The following is a 17,589-nucleotide window of genomic DNA, read 5'->3' on the forward strand; positions in this document are numbered from 1 at the left end:
ATGAAAGAAAAAGAAATATTAGAGTCATCTTCCTCAAACTTGACCTATTAATTCCAGATATAAAAGTCCTTAGCCTAATGGTTGTTTGGCTGCTTGTGCTAGAGTAACAAATTCAAATATATTTCTTTTAAGTGAAATTGCAGCTTTACTATAATATATATTATGGCATCTCATAACATTGATTATGGTGTAATAACTGGACTAGTTGTATTGCATGGTCTCAAAACTAGGGCAGCCCTTAGAGCTTATTTATCTTTCCAAAGTAGCTTTTACATACATGATCACTGTATCTCATATAAGCCTTAAACACCTCTTTAAGAGATGTGGAAAGAATGCCACTAACTCAGAAGAATACAAGGGTCCAGAACGCGTGTGGGACTTGCCCAAACTCATCCATAAGGCAGAGCCAGGACCCTGCCTGCCAGGCTCTCTGTGTTCTCTTTTCCATTTCAATTTCACATCCATATCACCTCCAGACACTTTTCTCAAACACTTCAGCATCTGAATCACAGTTGCTCTCTCTTCCTAACCTTTGGTCATCATTTTCAGTAACAGAATCACCCATACTGATGCCAGAAAGTTTCTCAACAGCTCTCACTCTCAAGTCCATCACTCTTTAGCCACAACTTGGATTTTCTCAACTGCTTACCTCTAAAATCTCTAGTCAGTTTTCCTTTTCTGACATAACCTCTTCACTGTCCTGTCCCATCTCCACATATCAACTCCATCTGCCTTGTGCAATAATCAGTCAGTGGAAAAGAATACCAAGTGAAAACCTCTGCACCCAGCCTTGGAAAATCAGTGAAAAATCAGCTAACCGTGACTAGGCCCATCCTGAATTTCCTCTTTCAGCCTAGTGCCCTTTTCCACCTCTTGGTCAGGTAGCAGATCCCTATACACCAGTCCACACGTGCTCAGAAGGCCCCAACTGTCTACCCAGCAATGGATAGTTACTCTCTCTTGCATCTTAAAATCCTTCGATTCATTGATTTTTCCATCATTCCAATCCCCAAATCTAGGTCACTTTATCATGCACATTCTCTGCTCCCAGACTACCTTGCTGCTAAATAAGATCATAAAACTGGAGTTCCCATCGTGGCGCAGTGGAAACAAATCCGACTAGGAACCATGAGGTTTCGGATTCGATCCCTGGCCTTGCTCAGTGGGTTAAGGATCCGGCCTTGCCGTGAGCTGTGGTGTAGGTCACAGACGCAGCTTGGATCTGGTGTTGCTGTGGCTGTGGTGTAGGCTGGCAGCAACAACTCTGATTAGACCCCTAGCCAGGGAACCTCCATATGCCATGGGTACAGCCCTAAAAAGACAAAAGACAAAAAATAATAATAATAATAAAACTACAATGACTACTTCCACTACAAATTCAAATTCACCAACTTGATCTATTATTTCAAAAGGCCCAGAGAAAACCAAAAAATGGATGGATATTTAAAAAATGCAGATTTTTGTTCAAAACAAGATAGCAATTTATAACCACATCAGCTAATCAGGAACAGCAAAAAAATGAGCTCAGTGGGAGTTCTCATTGTGGCTCAGCAGGTTAAGAACCCAATTAGTATCCATGAGGATGGGAGTTTGATCTGTAGCCTCGTTCAGTGGGTTAAGGATCTGGCATTGCCACAAGCTGTGGCGTAGATGGGGCTTGGATCTGGCATTGCTGTGGCTGTGGCTGTGGCTGTGGTGTAGGCCAGCAGCTGCAGCTCCAATTCAAGCCCTAGCCTGGGAACTTCCATATGCCAAGGGTGCAGCCCTAAAAATAAAACAAACAAACAAATGCACTCAGTGTTACTATTGGTAGCTTAAGTAGAGTTCAAATCAAAGGTTCCCAAACATGACTGGCTTTAAGAAACACCTGAAAAGAATTTTAAAAATACAGAGTCCCAAGTCCTACTTCAGACCTACTGGATAAGAACATTTGGGAGGTATATTTCTAAAGTTCCCTAGGAGATTCAAATACAGTCAATCCACAGGCTGACATTAGGGTCCCACTGAGCTGTACTCTGAACCATATTTTTTCCAGGACACAATGAAAGGGATTTCTTCACTGAAGAGGAGTCTGGGCTGGATGTTCTGCCTTTATCTCACTTCCTCTTCTCTCTCCTCTCCCTGAAACTGAAGCCTATGAATGTTGTCCATTGCTTACACTTCTCTATCCCACACATGGCTCTGAGAGCTCAACAGACTTATACGCCCTGGGAGCACAATCTCTGCCCAAACCCACTGTGCAAGTCAGGGTTCTGACCAGCTGAGAAACGACAGCCGTGAAAGCACATGCAAATCCTGCTCATTCCACCCCCGAGGACATGATGCACCACAATTTCTCTTTATTTTCCTGCTCACAAGGACTGTCTGCTTGCTCTTTATGCTCTGCTGCTCTCTTGCCTCATTTGTAATGCCTTTTATGTAGCCAAAATGTAGAAATGATTCTTCATTTCTGCCCTTGCAGCAGAGGTAAGAGCAAGACGAACATCACATCTTTGCAGGACTAAACACTTAAGTACATTTGTTGCTGCAGTGGCCTCAGTGGACTCTGCCGAGTGCAGCTTATGTCACTGTTTTGAAACATCTTTATGGTCAGTGAAAAGATCAAGCATTACTTCCAGTGAGGGTAAGATCCAAACAGCCAGTTCCAGTAACATCTCTGAAAGATGAGTCATAGCCTGATCAGTTGATTTATAATAAATGCCCCCTACATGCACCTTGATAAAAGCAGACTTTTTAGGTTTTTTTTCAGTCTCTATCAAACCTTTCCTTTTCATACTATTCAGTTGCAAAATTATACAAAATTATAATTTTTCTCATTTGCTATGGATATTATTGGCTACATAATCCTTAAAAAACAGTTATCTGAAAATAAAGTTACTTGACCTCAATTTCATATACACACAAAAAATAGGTAATATTCTAAATGCTGTCTCATCTTGTCTTTTTTGATTAAATTACAAAAGGTTTCCTACAGGTCAGCATTGCTGGTGCCCCCTTTCATTTATATAATAATCTTTTTTGTTATTAATAATGATGATGGCAATAAAAATATTAATAATGCCTACATTTCTTCCCAAGGAGCCAAAAGGTCCTGGCCCTGGATATCAACATGCACTAAAATATACAACAGAGCTTGCGTATCTTTTTTTTTTTTACCCTCTCAAATGTCTTTTTTTTTTTTTTTTTTTTTTTTTTTTTTGGTCTTCTTAGGGCTGTACCCACGGCATTTGGAAGTTCCCAGGTTAGGGGCTGAAACCAAGCTGCAGCTGCTGGCCTATGCCACAGCCACAGCAAAGCCAGATCCGAGCCACATCTGTGACCTACACCACAGCTCACAGCAATGCCAGATCCTTAACCCACTGAGCAAAGCCAGGGATTGAACCCGTGTCCTCATAGATACTAGTCAGGTTCGTTAACCGCTGAGCCATGACAGGAACTCCTTGAATGTCTTAAACAATTTTCTTTTAGTTACTATGGAAGTTCCTAATAATCCCAGTTATTAAAGACAAGAGAGTGGTAAAAAATAAATAAATAAATAATTGTAATTACATTTTCTTTCTTTCCTCTTTTTTTTTTTTTTTTTTCTTTTTATGGCCACACCCAGGGCATGTGGCTTATGGAAGTTCCCAGGCTAGGGATCAAATTGGATCTGCAGATGCAGGCCACAGCCACAAGGGATCCAAGCTGTGTCTGCAACCAAGCCACAGCTCACAGCAACACTGGATCCCCCACATACTGAGCGAAGAGGCCAGGGATTGAACCCAAGTCCTCACGGATACTAGTCAGATTAGTTTCTGCTGCACCACAACGGGAACTCCCCCTCTTGTCCTTTTAACAGAACAGCTTCACATTTACAGTCTTTCAAATCTCATTTACACGTCACAAATTCTTTGAAATTGGATAGCCATTAAAGAAATAATTCCATTTTCTTCTCAAAGAAGAATAAAAGCCAGACTTTCTATAAGAGTTTTGCTAACAGAGAATGTAGCTAGAGAAAATGGCCAGGACTTATGGAGAAGTAAGGTACCTCTCTGAGAAAAAGATGGGCTTTAGGCCCACCATCTGGACTATTCTCTTCTCACTGAGATTCATTTGTCTGTATTCATCCCTTATTAAATCAGCCTTTCAGAAATGTAACTGCTCTTTGAGTCATCCAGTAGATCACTTAGCATCACTGAAATAGACTTTGATTTGTTAGTTATTTCTTTCTAGGCACCATACTCACTAATCCAGAGGCAGCCACAGGACAAATGGGTCAGGATATGCATGCAGCTCAAGTTCTGAAGTACAGAATGATGAGAATGATTAAACAAAACACCCCATTTAGTCCAGATTTTATTTTATTTTTTTATTTTTTACTTTTTAGGGCAGCACCTGCAGCATATGGAAGTTCCCAGGCTAGGGGTCGAATCAGAGCTGCAGATGCCAGCCTACACCACAGCCACAGCAATAGAGGATCCCCAATCCACTGAGCAAGGCCAGGGATCAAACCTATGTCCTCATGGTTTCTAGTCAGATGGTATATTTGACTAGGAAAAATAGTATACAAAGGCTATCATTGTGCATGATAGATATATCCGATACCTCTTTACCGCTAAGCCACGATGGTAACTCCCAGATTTTATTTTTTATTTTATTTTTTATTTTATTTTATTTTATTTTTTATTTTTTTGGTCTTTTTTTGCTATTTCTTGGGCTGCTCCCACGGCATATGGAGGTTCCCAGGCTAGGGGTCGATCTGAGCTGTAGCCGCCGGCCTACGCCAGAGCCACAGCAACTCGGGATCTGAGCCGAGTCTGCAACCTACACCACAGCTCACGGCAACGCCGGATCGTTAACCCACTGAGCAAGGGCAGGGATTGAACCCGCAACCTCATGGTTCCTAGTCGGATTCGTTAACCACTGCACCACGACGGGAACTCCTGGATTTTATTTTTTATTCATTTCAATTTGTTAAAATATTTATAGGATCTTTATTGTCCTGGAAAAAGTTCCATTGAAAATTAAGCCAGGGGCAAGTCTTAAACTCTAAACTTTACTAGGAGATGTAATCCCAGAGCAGTGTGAGTGATAGAAAAGAGAACTGAGGCAGCTAAATTGGGAAGCAAATACAAGGCATTGTGTTACCAAATTAGTCACTCCACAAAGAGAAAGAGTCTCTTGGGATAAAGCTACACAGAAAGCTTTCCCTCAGTGTAGTCATCAAGGGGTGAAAGAGAGTGATAAACTATCTATCAGCTTCTTCCCATCTTTTATATCCTCGGATCATACAAAGTCAATGCCATCCAGCAACTGGAGTGGAAGAAATCCAGAACTCAAGAGAAACAAGTCAAGACCAGAGAATCTGAGGCTGCCCAAAAGAGATATCGGATATATCTATCATGCACAATGATAGCCTTTGTATACTATTTTTCCTAGTCAAATATAAAAAATTATAAAACTTATAATTAAATACATCCTATTTATATTTTCAAACCATAACTAAAAAACAAACAAACAACAACAACAAAAAAACCTCTGATCACGGGTTTCCTTTGAAGAAAACAAAGATAATAGTATTTTTTTTAGGATTTGTTTTCACATATGAATTCCATTTCTAGTACTGCTAAATAATAACTATTAATCAAAGAAGAAAATAGTTGATCTTCTAGAGAATTTTCAATTGCTAAAGCCCTGCTAGATTAGCAGAATTAAATAAATATTAAACAGAAACTTCTAAGGAAACAATCAGATATCAAGTGAGCTCTCTAGGTAGCCACCTCAGGAAGGTAGTTAGGGATGATTCTTCCTTACCAAAATAGTGTGATATCTTCTGTTGGAGAAGGAGGGAGAAATTTAGGAAGAATAAATTACTCCCTTCATTATTATGTAAATAAATTATTTACATGCAAATAATATGAGTAGCACTGCAACTATGGTTATAATATTTTGTCTGTCTTCCAAAGAAATCTTTTAAATTCATACGCCTAAGGGAGGGAGGCTTTTTTTTATTATCCTATCAAACTTTTCACCGAATTATTTGGGCCAAAATAACTCTGCATCTGATGCAATCCAAACCAGAATTATTGGACATATCTTTAATTGTGATTAAAACACTTCACCTCTGTCTAATTTCTTTCTGCTTCAAGGGTGTCCAAATGTCCTTAAGGACAGATAACTCTACTATCATCAGTACCATCATTAAGTACTTGGATTGAGTTGGAAATTCATTTTGGCTAATAATATTTGATGTTAAAGAAGTCATTTATTTGAAAGGCATAGAAGACAAGTTCTACTATGTACCAAGTCTTATTTGCCATGAATTAACAGTTCAGTGTGCTACACTGTTAACCTCAAATCTTTGGACCTTCTTTATTTTCAGTTCATCCAATTTTTTTTTTTTTTTTTTTTTTTTTTTTTTTTGCTGCCCCATTGCATGTGGAGTTCCTGGGCCAGGGATCAGATCCAAGCCACAAATGCACAAAAATTCTTGAAAAAAGTCTGTTACTTACATGTGGTAATTCTCTAGCTACAAGGAGAATAAGAAGTCTGCTCAGGTCATCCAAAATAGTATTGGGAGGCCTTATCTTGATAAAGGACTAGTCTACACAAAAGATGTCCTAGTTTGCTAGGATTGCCATAACAAAGTACCCACACACAGACTGAGCAGCTTAAACAACAGAAATTTTTTGTGCCATTTTCTAAAAACTAGGAGTACAAAATCAAAGTGTTGGCGTGGTTGTTTCCTTCTGAGTGCTATAAGGGAAGGATCTGTTCCAGGCCTCTCTCCTTGGCTTGCAGATGGCTGTCTTCTTCCTTGTCTCTTTACAATTCTTGCCTCTATGCATGTCTCTGTATCTAAATTTTCAGTCATATTGGATTAGGGTCCACCCTAATAATCTCATTTTAATTTGACCACCTCTATAAAGACCCTATCTCCAGATAAAGTTATATTTTGAGGTACTAGGGTAAGGACTTCAACACATGAATTTGGAAAGGGACACAATTCAATCCATAATACTCTTGCATGGTGGTTATATGATCTGCAAAGATGGGTTCCACTTCTAATGGCAAAGGTTAGAATGCAAGTTCCAGTGTCCAGTCACAGCCCCTGGAGGGCTATGAGACCTCAAATAAGTCACTCAACCTCCCCAAACTCTGTTTCTTCATCTGTAAAATGGGAATGATAATAGTTCCTACCCTCAGGGTGGCTGTGAGGATTAAACTGTCAGCCAAATAAAGTGCTTAGCCCAATGTCTGATGCATAGCAAGTGCCCCTGATACATTATTATTAGCATGAATTATTGATCTAAAATGATCAGCCTAAACTGAAAAGTAAAGCTCACAAACCCAACAGTGGGAGAAAACAGTTTATACCTTTCCTTTCCAACCAACTTACAGCCTCCTCCTCCAAAGGCTGGCCTTTAGATTCAAGTGGACTCTCAGAGCCAAGCCCTCAGGAACAGGTGACTCAGAATTACCGTGAATGATCTCCACCTTCTCCACTTTTAATGCCATAAGATCTCCTAAGTGGTAGAGATGAGGTCACTGAATTTGCTGACCAAATGGGATTACATGGGATTCCTATCATAAGTATGCCACACAGCTCTCTTCTCACAATATCTGCTTTTCCATATCTCAGAAAGTCAGCTCTACTCCACATAACCTATTTGAAGCAGTACATTTTTTCTCTTTTATTCAGCCAAAATTAGATTACCAATCTTTGTGTGTGTGTGATTGCTGTGGAATTTCTTTCCTAATCTTCCTTTACAAACTCATTAATATTCATGGAGTTTATATATTAAATTTACATAAACTGGGGATAAGAGAGAAGTCTCTGCTCCCAAGATTCGAATCTTATATTAAGAGGCTCCGAGGCTTGCTATAAATACCTGTTTTTATTGTTTTGTTTTCATGTCTGGCTTATCTCCTACCTTCTCATGGAGCCAGGAATAAAAACAGATCCATACAGTGGATGGGTTTCTGACCACCCAAGGAGCCTCCATTCTTGGTGCATCTAAGGAAAGAGTAAAATCAGTATAGACGAAGACTACTCAGCCCCATGTGCTTGGGAGATGTGTTTCCTCAGTGAAAGCCTGCAGGGTCATTAAAGCATCTAGGGCTACACTATGACTTTCATGTTCCCCTACATTAATAATAATAATAAACTATTCTGTTCAAATGCATAGGTATAGGGATATATTATATACATCTATATATTAATGTTATATTTTCTACAGCCTAAAAGTTTACTTTATTCCTCTGATTTTAAAAAGAAATTAAAACAATTTTATTGGCCCCTAGAAGTACTGTGGGCCCCTGGCATTGTATCTACTGTGCATAATAGATGCCCTGAAAGCGTCAGAGTATTTGATTTAAGATCCCTAGTTGCTGGCTACCTTAACCAACTCATTATATGGCACCAAAGATATAGTTGACGTTTATAACCCCTCTGTTACTGGCCACAGCCTAAAGTCCTATAAGAAAGAAAATAAGATACAGGCTTACTGGGGCTCTGTATTCCAACATACAGTTAGAGCAAGGATTACACAAACTCTCTGCACATATTCATACTTAGCACATCTCAGTTTTAAAGTACCCAGTTGATTCTCTCTGAATTTCCTTTATAGTTGTATAAATATATAAAAGAGCATTTGCTGCTTCCTAAACTGTGCCTTTCATAAGTCAAAGTTATTGATGAAGAAAGAAAGGAAACATTTCCTAAAAACATACTATGTATCAGGCGTTGCCTTGGGTGCCTCCATATGGATAGTCCAGGGAGACAAAGGCATTATCTTTGTTTTTATATATAAGGAAACTAAGACTAATGAGGTCAAATAACTTGCCTAACAGAACTTAGTAATGATGGAGCTAGGATTCAAATCCAGGCCCTTCTGATTTCAAAGTCAATGCCTTTATACTACATCCAGTAGATTATTTAGTTGAGCTGTCCCACTCAGTATCTTTAGATGAAAAAGATTTGGAATGACCTCTTTTTTTAAGAGGAAGTAACCATTCTAAAATAAGCCATTTATCAGGTAAAATCCTATCATCTAACAGAATCACAAGTTTTTTGAACCAGAGATATATTAGAAGAGATGCTTACTTCAATCCATATTCTGGATGGAAAATCTCAAAAGAATTTGTGGAATTCCCAAGATCAGAAAGAGAGTAGTGTATCTGCAATCACTGCCAGCACTAAACACAAAGGGGGAGTGGGGGCACCCCACAACCCTTATATAAGTACAAAAAAATCTGGTAGAAGAAAATAACACGAATACAGAATTATTGTGAACAATTTCAGGGTTATCATATGCCCCCCCAAGACCAAGGAAGTTGACTTTATATGGTAGAAATTTTGAGTCAGTAGAAACAACTTTTGAATCTCAGTAATCAAGGCGGGCTTTATTCAAAGTGGAGAGTGCTTCCTAGATGATCAGAAAAAAGCCATGGATGGAACCACAATTAGCATTTCCCTTGAGCTTTAAAAATCAAGAAAGCAATTTTATAAACCCTACTTCCATTTTATCTTATAACCCTGTGAAAGTTTTTTATCAAATATACATATAATTGTTATTGTTTTTAGGTTCAAAATAAATGAATACTTATAAAAAAGTTTAAAACTATACACATGTAGAGTAAAAAGTGAGTCTTAATCTTTTCTATGAATTCCATCCCAGGGCCCTTTCCCGTAAAGTTTGGTATGTATACTTTCAATATATTTATATTCACACACAGTCCTGGCAGTGGGAAAAGGAGCAGAAACTTTGGTGAAAGAACTGAGATGTTTGAGGATGAAATAAAATATTTTATCTATGACAGGTAATATAATCCATATAATCCAATCATCAGTTACAGAGCTATATTTTGGTTTAGGGAGGAAGAAAGAAAGGGTTAAAATAATTAGTGAACCAACTAGAGTGGAAAAAATAAAAATCATTTAAAAAAAAAAAATAGGAGTTCCCGTCATGGCGCAGTGGTTAACGAATCCGACTAGGAACCATGAGGTGGCGGGTTCGGTCCCTGCCCTTGCTCAGTGGGTTAACGATCCGGCGTTGCCGTGAGCTGTGGTGTAGGTTGCAGATGCGGCCCGGATCCCGCGTTGCTGTGGCTCTGGCGTAGGCCAGTGGCTACAGCTCCGATTCAACCCCTAGCCTGGGAACCTCCATATGCCCCGGGAGCGGCCCAAGAAATAGCAACAACAACAAAAGACAAAAAAAATAAATAAATTAATTAAAAAAAAAAATTAAAAAAAAAATTAAAAAAAAAAAATAGTGAAAGCCCTCAAGGAGGGTGTTGGATGAGAGCTAAGTCATCCCAAAGAACCTAGTTACTTAGGGGACACAGGTTATAGCAGCTGTAAGGAACAAGACGGTCAAGCACTTTAATCCCCAAGCTAAAGAAGAGCAAGCTAGAGGTTTCTCCAGGGGCAATAAGAAGTCATTGCCAGGGAGTTCCCATCATGACGCAGCAAAACCAAATCTGACCAGGAACCATGAGGTTACAGGTTCCTCCCTGGTCTGCTCAGTGGGTTAAGGATCTGGCGTTGCTGTGAGCTGTGGTGTAGGTCATAAACGTGGCTTGGATCTAGCATTGCTGTGGCTGTGGCCTAGGCCAGCAGCCTAGCTCTGATTTGACCCCTAGCCTGGGAACCTCCTATGCCGAGGGTGTGGATCTAAAAAGTCAAAAAAAAAAAAGAAGAAGAAGTTATTGTGGGCTGCTGAGCAAGGAAGAGATGATGTAATTGATGGTTTAGAAAAATTTATCTGGCAGCAATAGGCAGGAGATAGACTCTGAAGTTATGGCGAGCAATTAAGAGATTACTGAATCCTTAAAGCATATATTCTCAAGGAATTAGTCTAAATAAGGTCAAAGGTTTATATACAAGTATTTTTGCCACAGTGCTAGAAAAGCAAAAAAGTTTCTAAAACACTAAAACAACCAAAAAAACCTCAAAATATTAAAGTTAGTTAAATAAATGTTGGTATTCCCAATTCAATAAATTTCATAAAGCCATTAAAAAACAATGTTTTTGAAAAATACTTTGTGACATGGAAAATGCTGGTAATGCAATGTTGAGTGAAAACACTGACACAAAACTGTATATGAGTTTGACCCCAATTATATAGAGAATTTTCTTAAAAATACTGTTGTGATTATCTTGCCTTAGGAAAAGATCATTAGTCATAATGAACATGTTTTTGTTGATAATGTTCTGCTTTCAGCAAATAAATTAGAGAAATCTTTCACATATCAGCATTACTTGGTTAAAAGAATGTTTTGATTCCTACTATTAGTTCAGGTTTATCTCCCTAAGCATAAGAAAGGAGGTGAGTCAATATTAATTGGACGCCATTTCTCTGGATCTTAGGAGTAAATAAACCAATGAAAATTAAGGCCCATTTCTAGGCCTTAATTTCTGATTAAGTAACATTTCTGATCTAGTAACACTGAACCAGCGGGGAGCCAGAAGCTGATCATGGACCTCTTGCAAAGCCAATGTTCAAAAACAAAACTGAAATTATATATCCACCCTCATCTAGAAAGAAATCAAAGTCATACCAGTGGTTTTCTCTGGGAAATGGCACTATGGGTGATTTCTTTCATTGTTATGTTAATAGGCATGTGTCACTCTCATAATTGGGGGAAAATGTTTTTGTTTAATTAGCTTTATTTGCTGTTTAAATAAAGGCGCCATTGCTTAAGACTGTAAAGTGCAGACACAAAAAAACCAGACAAGACCCAGAAGTGCCTTCCAATTCAGGATATAAAGGCTTGACAGAATATAGTTTATAGTGCAGACATTTTTCATAGACTTTCCAAATAAAGAGGATTACAGGCATTTTAGGCATTAAAGAAACCTAACTAGGTAATCTTCTTTGGCTTTTCCCAAAGACTCTGTGTAGAATACAATAGAAAAGTGAAAAAGCACATTCTCTCTAACAAATGTTCCCCAAACTGCTAAGATGGCTTTCAATCAACACTGTCAGCATAGTAATACAATATGGGAACATTTTAAAATTTCAATTGCTAGTCCAAAAGAAGCAAAACACAATCCACAAAAAAGGAAAACTACACAGTATCACTGTCACAGTGATATTTTTGAAGGATACTGAGTACAGGCTCATCCTTTTCTTACACAAGTTCTCAAATCATCATTACAGAGCTCAGCACTATAGCTACTTCATAAATGCTAACAGGACTATAAGGTTACTATAATGATTTATAAAAATGAAGATGGAGTCTCCTAAATTAGCAATCTCCCTTTTCTATCAAAATAGTCAAGAGGAAAATTCCATATTGCCATAAAATTTCTATTATTTCAATTGTTAAACCAAATGGTAATGAAATGAAATTTGATGACGACTGTTATGGTCAGGGATAACCCAACCCCGTGCATAGTCTTCATGTGGAATTGACTGTGGCTTTCCTATCTGCTCCCAACTTTCCCAGGAGAAATGGACACCTCTGGATCTCTCAAAGCCTCCTGTCAACTCTAACAAGAACTTCCCTGAATAATTATGTGAAGCTCAAATAAAATTAAATTAAATATAAATCAGACATCCTCTTATTAATAAGAAGTAACTACTCAGAAAAGTTTATAATACATAAAGCATTGGTTTCTATAGTAGCAAAAGATGTATGACATAGGGAGAGAAATTAACAAAAAAATTTCACACTGTACGTTTTTGCAGTCTTTAATATGTTCATGATTTTTTCCGATCTCACACTAGAAAGCTTAGTTTTCCTAATTTGTCTTTAAACCTCTGCATTTTAGATGACCTAAAACTGGCCAATTAAACTTCTGAGGTCCAATGGCCTTATCCGAAAAACTTATTATTTAACAAATATTTATTAACCAATTACTCTCTAAAATGTACTGTTAAATAAATGTGTTGGAAAATATCTATTTATTTCACCAGTGGCAATTTTAAAACCACTAATTTGTTTTCTGTTGCCCATTAGCCATTCTCCCTCAGTTTTCTCTATCCAATAATAGATGAAAAGTAATAAAGTTCAAATATTAAAAGATCACTACCATAAAGTTTTTAACTTACTCATATTTTCTGATTCCCTGTCCAAGAACAAAGCCTAAGAATATATATAACAATGCTAAACTTCAAAACTATGATGCATCAACTGATGCATGCCAATGAAGCTTCTTTTTCAGTCTTATTGAGATAAAATTCACATATAACATTGTATTAATTCTATGCATAAGCATAATTTGATATATGCATATATTTCAAAATGACTACCAAAATAAGTTTAGTTAACACCTATAACCTCACATAGTTACAATTTTTTTCTTGTGGTGAGAACTTCTAAGATATACTCTCTAAGCAACTTTCAAAATATATAATACAGTATTGTTAACTATACTGTTAACATTACTTAACGATACCGTTAACCATATTGTTAACATATATTGTTCATGATGCAGTCACCATACTGCACACTACATCCTCAGAACTTATTTCTTATAACTGGAAGTTTGTACCTTTTGACCACCTTTGACCATTTTAGGAAGTTTTTTAAGGATACCAAATCCTACGACATCTATATGTTCAGCAGCATGATTTTATATATATATTTGGTAGCCTCTAATTGTACTGAAAATCTTGTACAAATATGACTGCACCCTGAATTTCCCCAGGCCTCCCCAACCTCCATCCAGCAGGACCTCAACACCCTCGAAAATGTTCTCAAGTGCTGAAGGTCCAAGTGTCCTCTCAAGTCAGGCGCTTATAGAATTCAGATGTGCTCATGAACAATCTTACCACATCTGCTGTGGCTCTCTGGCATCTTCTGAGTACCTCCATTTCACCTGGCACTGCTGCCATGTCACTATGCTGTACTCTGCCAGACCGTGTTGCTGCTCTTCTGCCACCAGAGGTGCCAAAGATATGTGGGGAGATGAGGATGATGCCCAGTGCCTAATGTTTACTAACATTTACCTTATAACCTGTTCATTTTCCAAAGTAATAATACTTAAATGATTGTGTCACAGAATTTTAGATTTTGTTTATGATTTGACTTTTAGAGGCAACTTGCTCTCCCCCAATAATCAGACCTCTATTACTAGGATAGGTGTGCCTGGCCTATCCTTTCTTCAAGATGAGTTCTCTCCTTAGAAGCTCTGCAGCCCCTCTTACAAATCTTCTTTATGTCCCATGACTCTATGAGATATATCTACACATATTTAAACTCCAGCCTAGGCTCAAGCTGTGATCTCCATAAACAGTAATCACACCTACTGGAAAGCTAATTTTGGAAGAAAAAACACCTTCTTAGTTTCCTCTAGAGAAGGGCTTTTTGGTTAAAGTATGGGGTTTATTATTTTAATATAAATAATTTTTTAATTAGAACAAATCATTATTTTTCTTCCTTTGGCATAAAATTTCACCAAAATAATTTAAATTATGACCCTAAAATTCCCATTTACCCACTCTCCCAGAATAAGTGAGTATTTAAACCAGGCAAACAGAACCACTTATATTTAATGGTGTCAGAAATGGTTTGCAAAATAATTTAACATTGGTAATCCTTGGGGCCCTTACAAATAAGGAATGAGAGAGTAGTTTAGGAATGCTCTAAGATCAGTAACATACACAGGAGTTCTAGTAACTCGTCTCCGTTTCACCTGATAATTTTCACCTGGCTAAAAGCAAGCACAAAAATAAATTGACAGAGGGTCTCAGGAAAGCTGTTTTTCTCTGCTGATCTCTTCATTTCTGTACACTTGTCCCCCCATAGAACAGTTTTCTCAGGAGTTATCATTCTTGGCAATGACAGCTAGCCTTTCCATTCCATAACTCATTTTAAGATCAACAATTTTGAAACATGACACCAATTCTTTCTTTATCCCCTCACGTGTTTAACTACCCCCTAATCCTGGAAAAAACATTTGGGCTACTTGTTAGAAAGAAATCCTGATTTTATCATAAAGTAGAATCTCCTTTACATTCTCAAAATCCTGGTTTACATTTTCAGAGGCCATATAGCATAGTAGTCAAGAGTACAGAAAATGGGAACAGATTACCCAGACTTCAAATCCAAGATTTCCCATGTATTAGTTGTATGACCTTGGGCAAGTTATTACTTAAATTCTCTCAACTCCAGTTTCCTCATATTTATGATGGGTTTGATGGAGTTCCCTGGTTGCTCAGCAGGTTAAGGATCCAGTGTTGTCATTGCTGTAGCTTGGGCCACTGCTCTGGCATTGGTTCGGTCTCTACCCTGGGGACTTCCTCATGCCACAGCATGGACAAAACCAAAGATATAGATATAGATATAGATATAGGTAGATATTTATAGATATGTAATGTAGATAGATAGATGATGCTGATAATAGGATTCATCTTACAGGGTTGTTTTTAGGATTCTGTGAGTAATAGATATAAAGCAGTTAGAAGAGTTCTGGTACATAAGAAGCATTAGTTGTTATTAATACTTTAGAATTATTCTGTTAAGGACATGAGGAGGCAAAGCAGGCATGACAGGACACCAAATACCATTATCTTACCCTAAATCTAAAAGCAGGCTCTTGGATATTCGATTGGTGGCTATTGACTGACATTGAGCAAGTAACTCTCTAAACTGTTTTCTCCTCATCTATAAAATAGTACTAATTGAAAAGTACATGTAAATTACTTGGCATTGACCTGACAGGCAGTAAATATTAATATCCCCACTTCTATGCAAAATTAAACTGAAGGTCCACACCAGTCCAATAAAGCAAGAACAATAAATAAAATGCACACAAATTCAGAAAGAACAACCCTGTCATTATTATTCAAAAATGATGTGATTGTCTACAAATTATTAAAATAAAAATTTGATAAATATGCTAACTCTAATTATGCAAAATCTATTGTATTTCTATATGCCAGTAATAAGCAGAAAAAAAATTTAAGATGTCATTTCTTATAGCATCAAGAATATAATGTACTTAGGAATAAATCTAACAAAAGATGCACAAGACCTTTAAGGAGAAAAGTATATATGATTTTACTGACAGATTTTTTTTTTTTTGGTCATGCCCATGGCACGTGGAAATTCCAGGGCCAGGGATTGAACCTGCATCACAGCAGCAACCCAAGCCACAGCAGTGACAACACCAGATCCTTAGCCCACTGTGCCACCAGGGAAATCCTACTGAAAGATATTAAAGACTTTAATTAATGAAGATCTATATAATGTGATAGATAGTTCTTAAGAAGGGAGGGGGGCATAGAACCCTAGACCAATAGAACAATATGAAGAGTTACCAATCCACATATAAATTGCCATTTAACATATGATAGAGGTACTGTCATAGATTAGTAGTGAAAGATGGATATTTTCTTTAATAAGTAACGATAGAATAATTTGTTTTCAATATAAAAAAATTAAACTAGACTCCTATCTCACACAATAAACAAAAATCAGTCCTGGGTAAATTAAAGACCTAAATGTGAAAGGCAAGATAATAAACCTTTTAGAAGACAATATAGTAGAACATCCTATTGTCTCAAAGTAGGGTAAGAGTTCTTAAACTGGATATAAAAAGTTCAAATTATAGGGAGTTCCCGTTGTGGTGCAGTGGTTAACGAATCTGACTAGGAACCATGAGGTTGCAGGTTCAATCCCTGCCCTTGCTCAGTGGGTTAAGGATTCGGCATTGCCATGAGCTGTGGTGTAGGTCACAGACGTGGCTCGAATCCCGTGTTGCTCTGGCTCTGGCTAGGCCAGGGCTACAGCTCCGATTAGACCCCTAGCCTGGGAATCTCCATATGCTGCAGGAGTGGCCCTGGAAAAGGCAAAAAAAAAAGTTCAAATTATAAAGGAAAATACTGACTACATTAAAGTTAATATCCTCTGTTGATCAAAAAGCATTATAAAAAGTGAGGGGACAAGACCAAACTAAGCAAAGATAATTGCAACTTGTTATGTAAGGGAATGCAAAATATACTTTTAAACTTCTGCAAATCAGCAAGAATGACAACCAACCAAATAGAAGAATAGAGTGCAAATAGCCCACAAACACAGGATGTTCAACCTCATGGCAAATTAGAGAAATTAAACACATGAAAGACAATTCCAAAACTTCCAGACTTAAGTGTGACATAATCAACTGTTTATAAGACTGAGGAGCAATGAGAATTCTCATACTGCTGGTGAGAATATAAATTGGTACAAACTTTTGGAAAAAAGCTTGGCATTACCTAGTAAAATTAAGCTTGCAAATATACTCTATGATCCAATGTTCCCACCCCCAACCATAGACCCCAGAGAAATTTTTTTTTCTTTTGTCTTTTTTAGGGCCACACCCACGCCATATGGAGGTTCCCAGGCAAGGGGTCTAATCAGAGCTGCTGCTGCCGGCCTATGCCAGAGCCACAGCAACATGGGATCCAAACCAAGTCTTCAACCTACACCACAGCTCATGGCAATGCCAGATCCTTAACCCACTGAGCAAGGCCAGGGATGAAACCCACAACGTCATGGTTCCTAGTCAGATTCATCTCTGCTGTGCCATGACGGGAACTCTTTTTTTTTTTATTCCTAGAGAAATCTTGTATATGGATACCAAGAGATATATGTAGAAGGGTGTGTACTGCAGTATCA

General features: G+C 37.8%; 1 long non-coding RNA gene across 2 annotated transcripts in view; it reads right to left on the reverse strand.

Annotated features, from left to right (window-relative positions):
- LOC110256983 overlaps positions 1 to 17,589 on the reverse strand; it is a 128,160-nt gene that overhangs the window by 16,951 nt on the left and 93,620 nt on the right. The window lies entirely within an intron of this gene.

Source organism: Sus scrofa, chromosome 15 (assembly GCF_000003025.6).
Source record: "Sus scrofa isolate TJ Tabasco breed Duroc chromosome 15, Sscrofa11.1, whole genome shotgun sequence".
NCBI lineage: Eukaryota > Metazoa > Chordata > Mammalia > Artiodactyla > Suidae > Sus > Sus scrofa.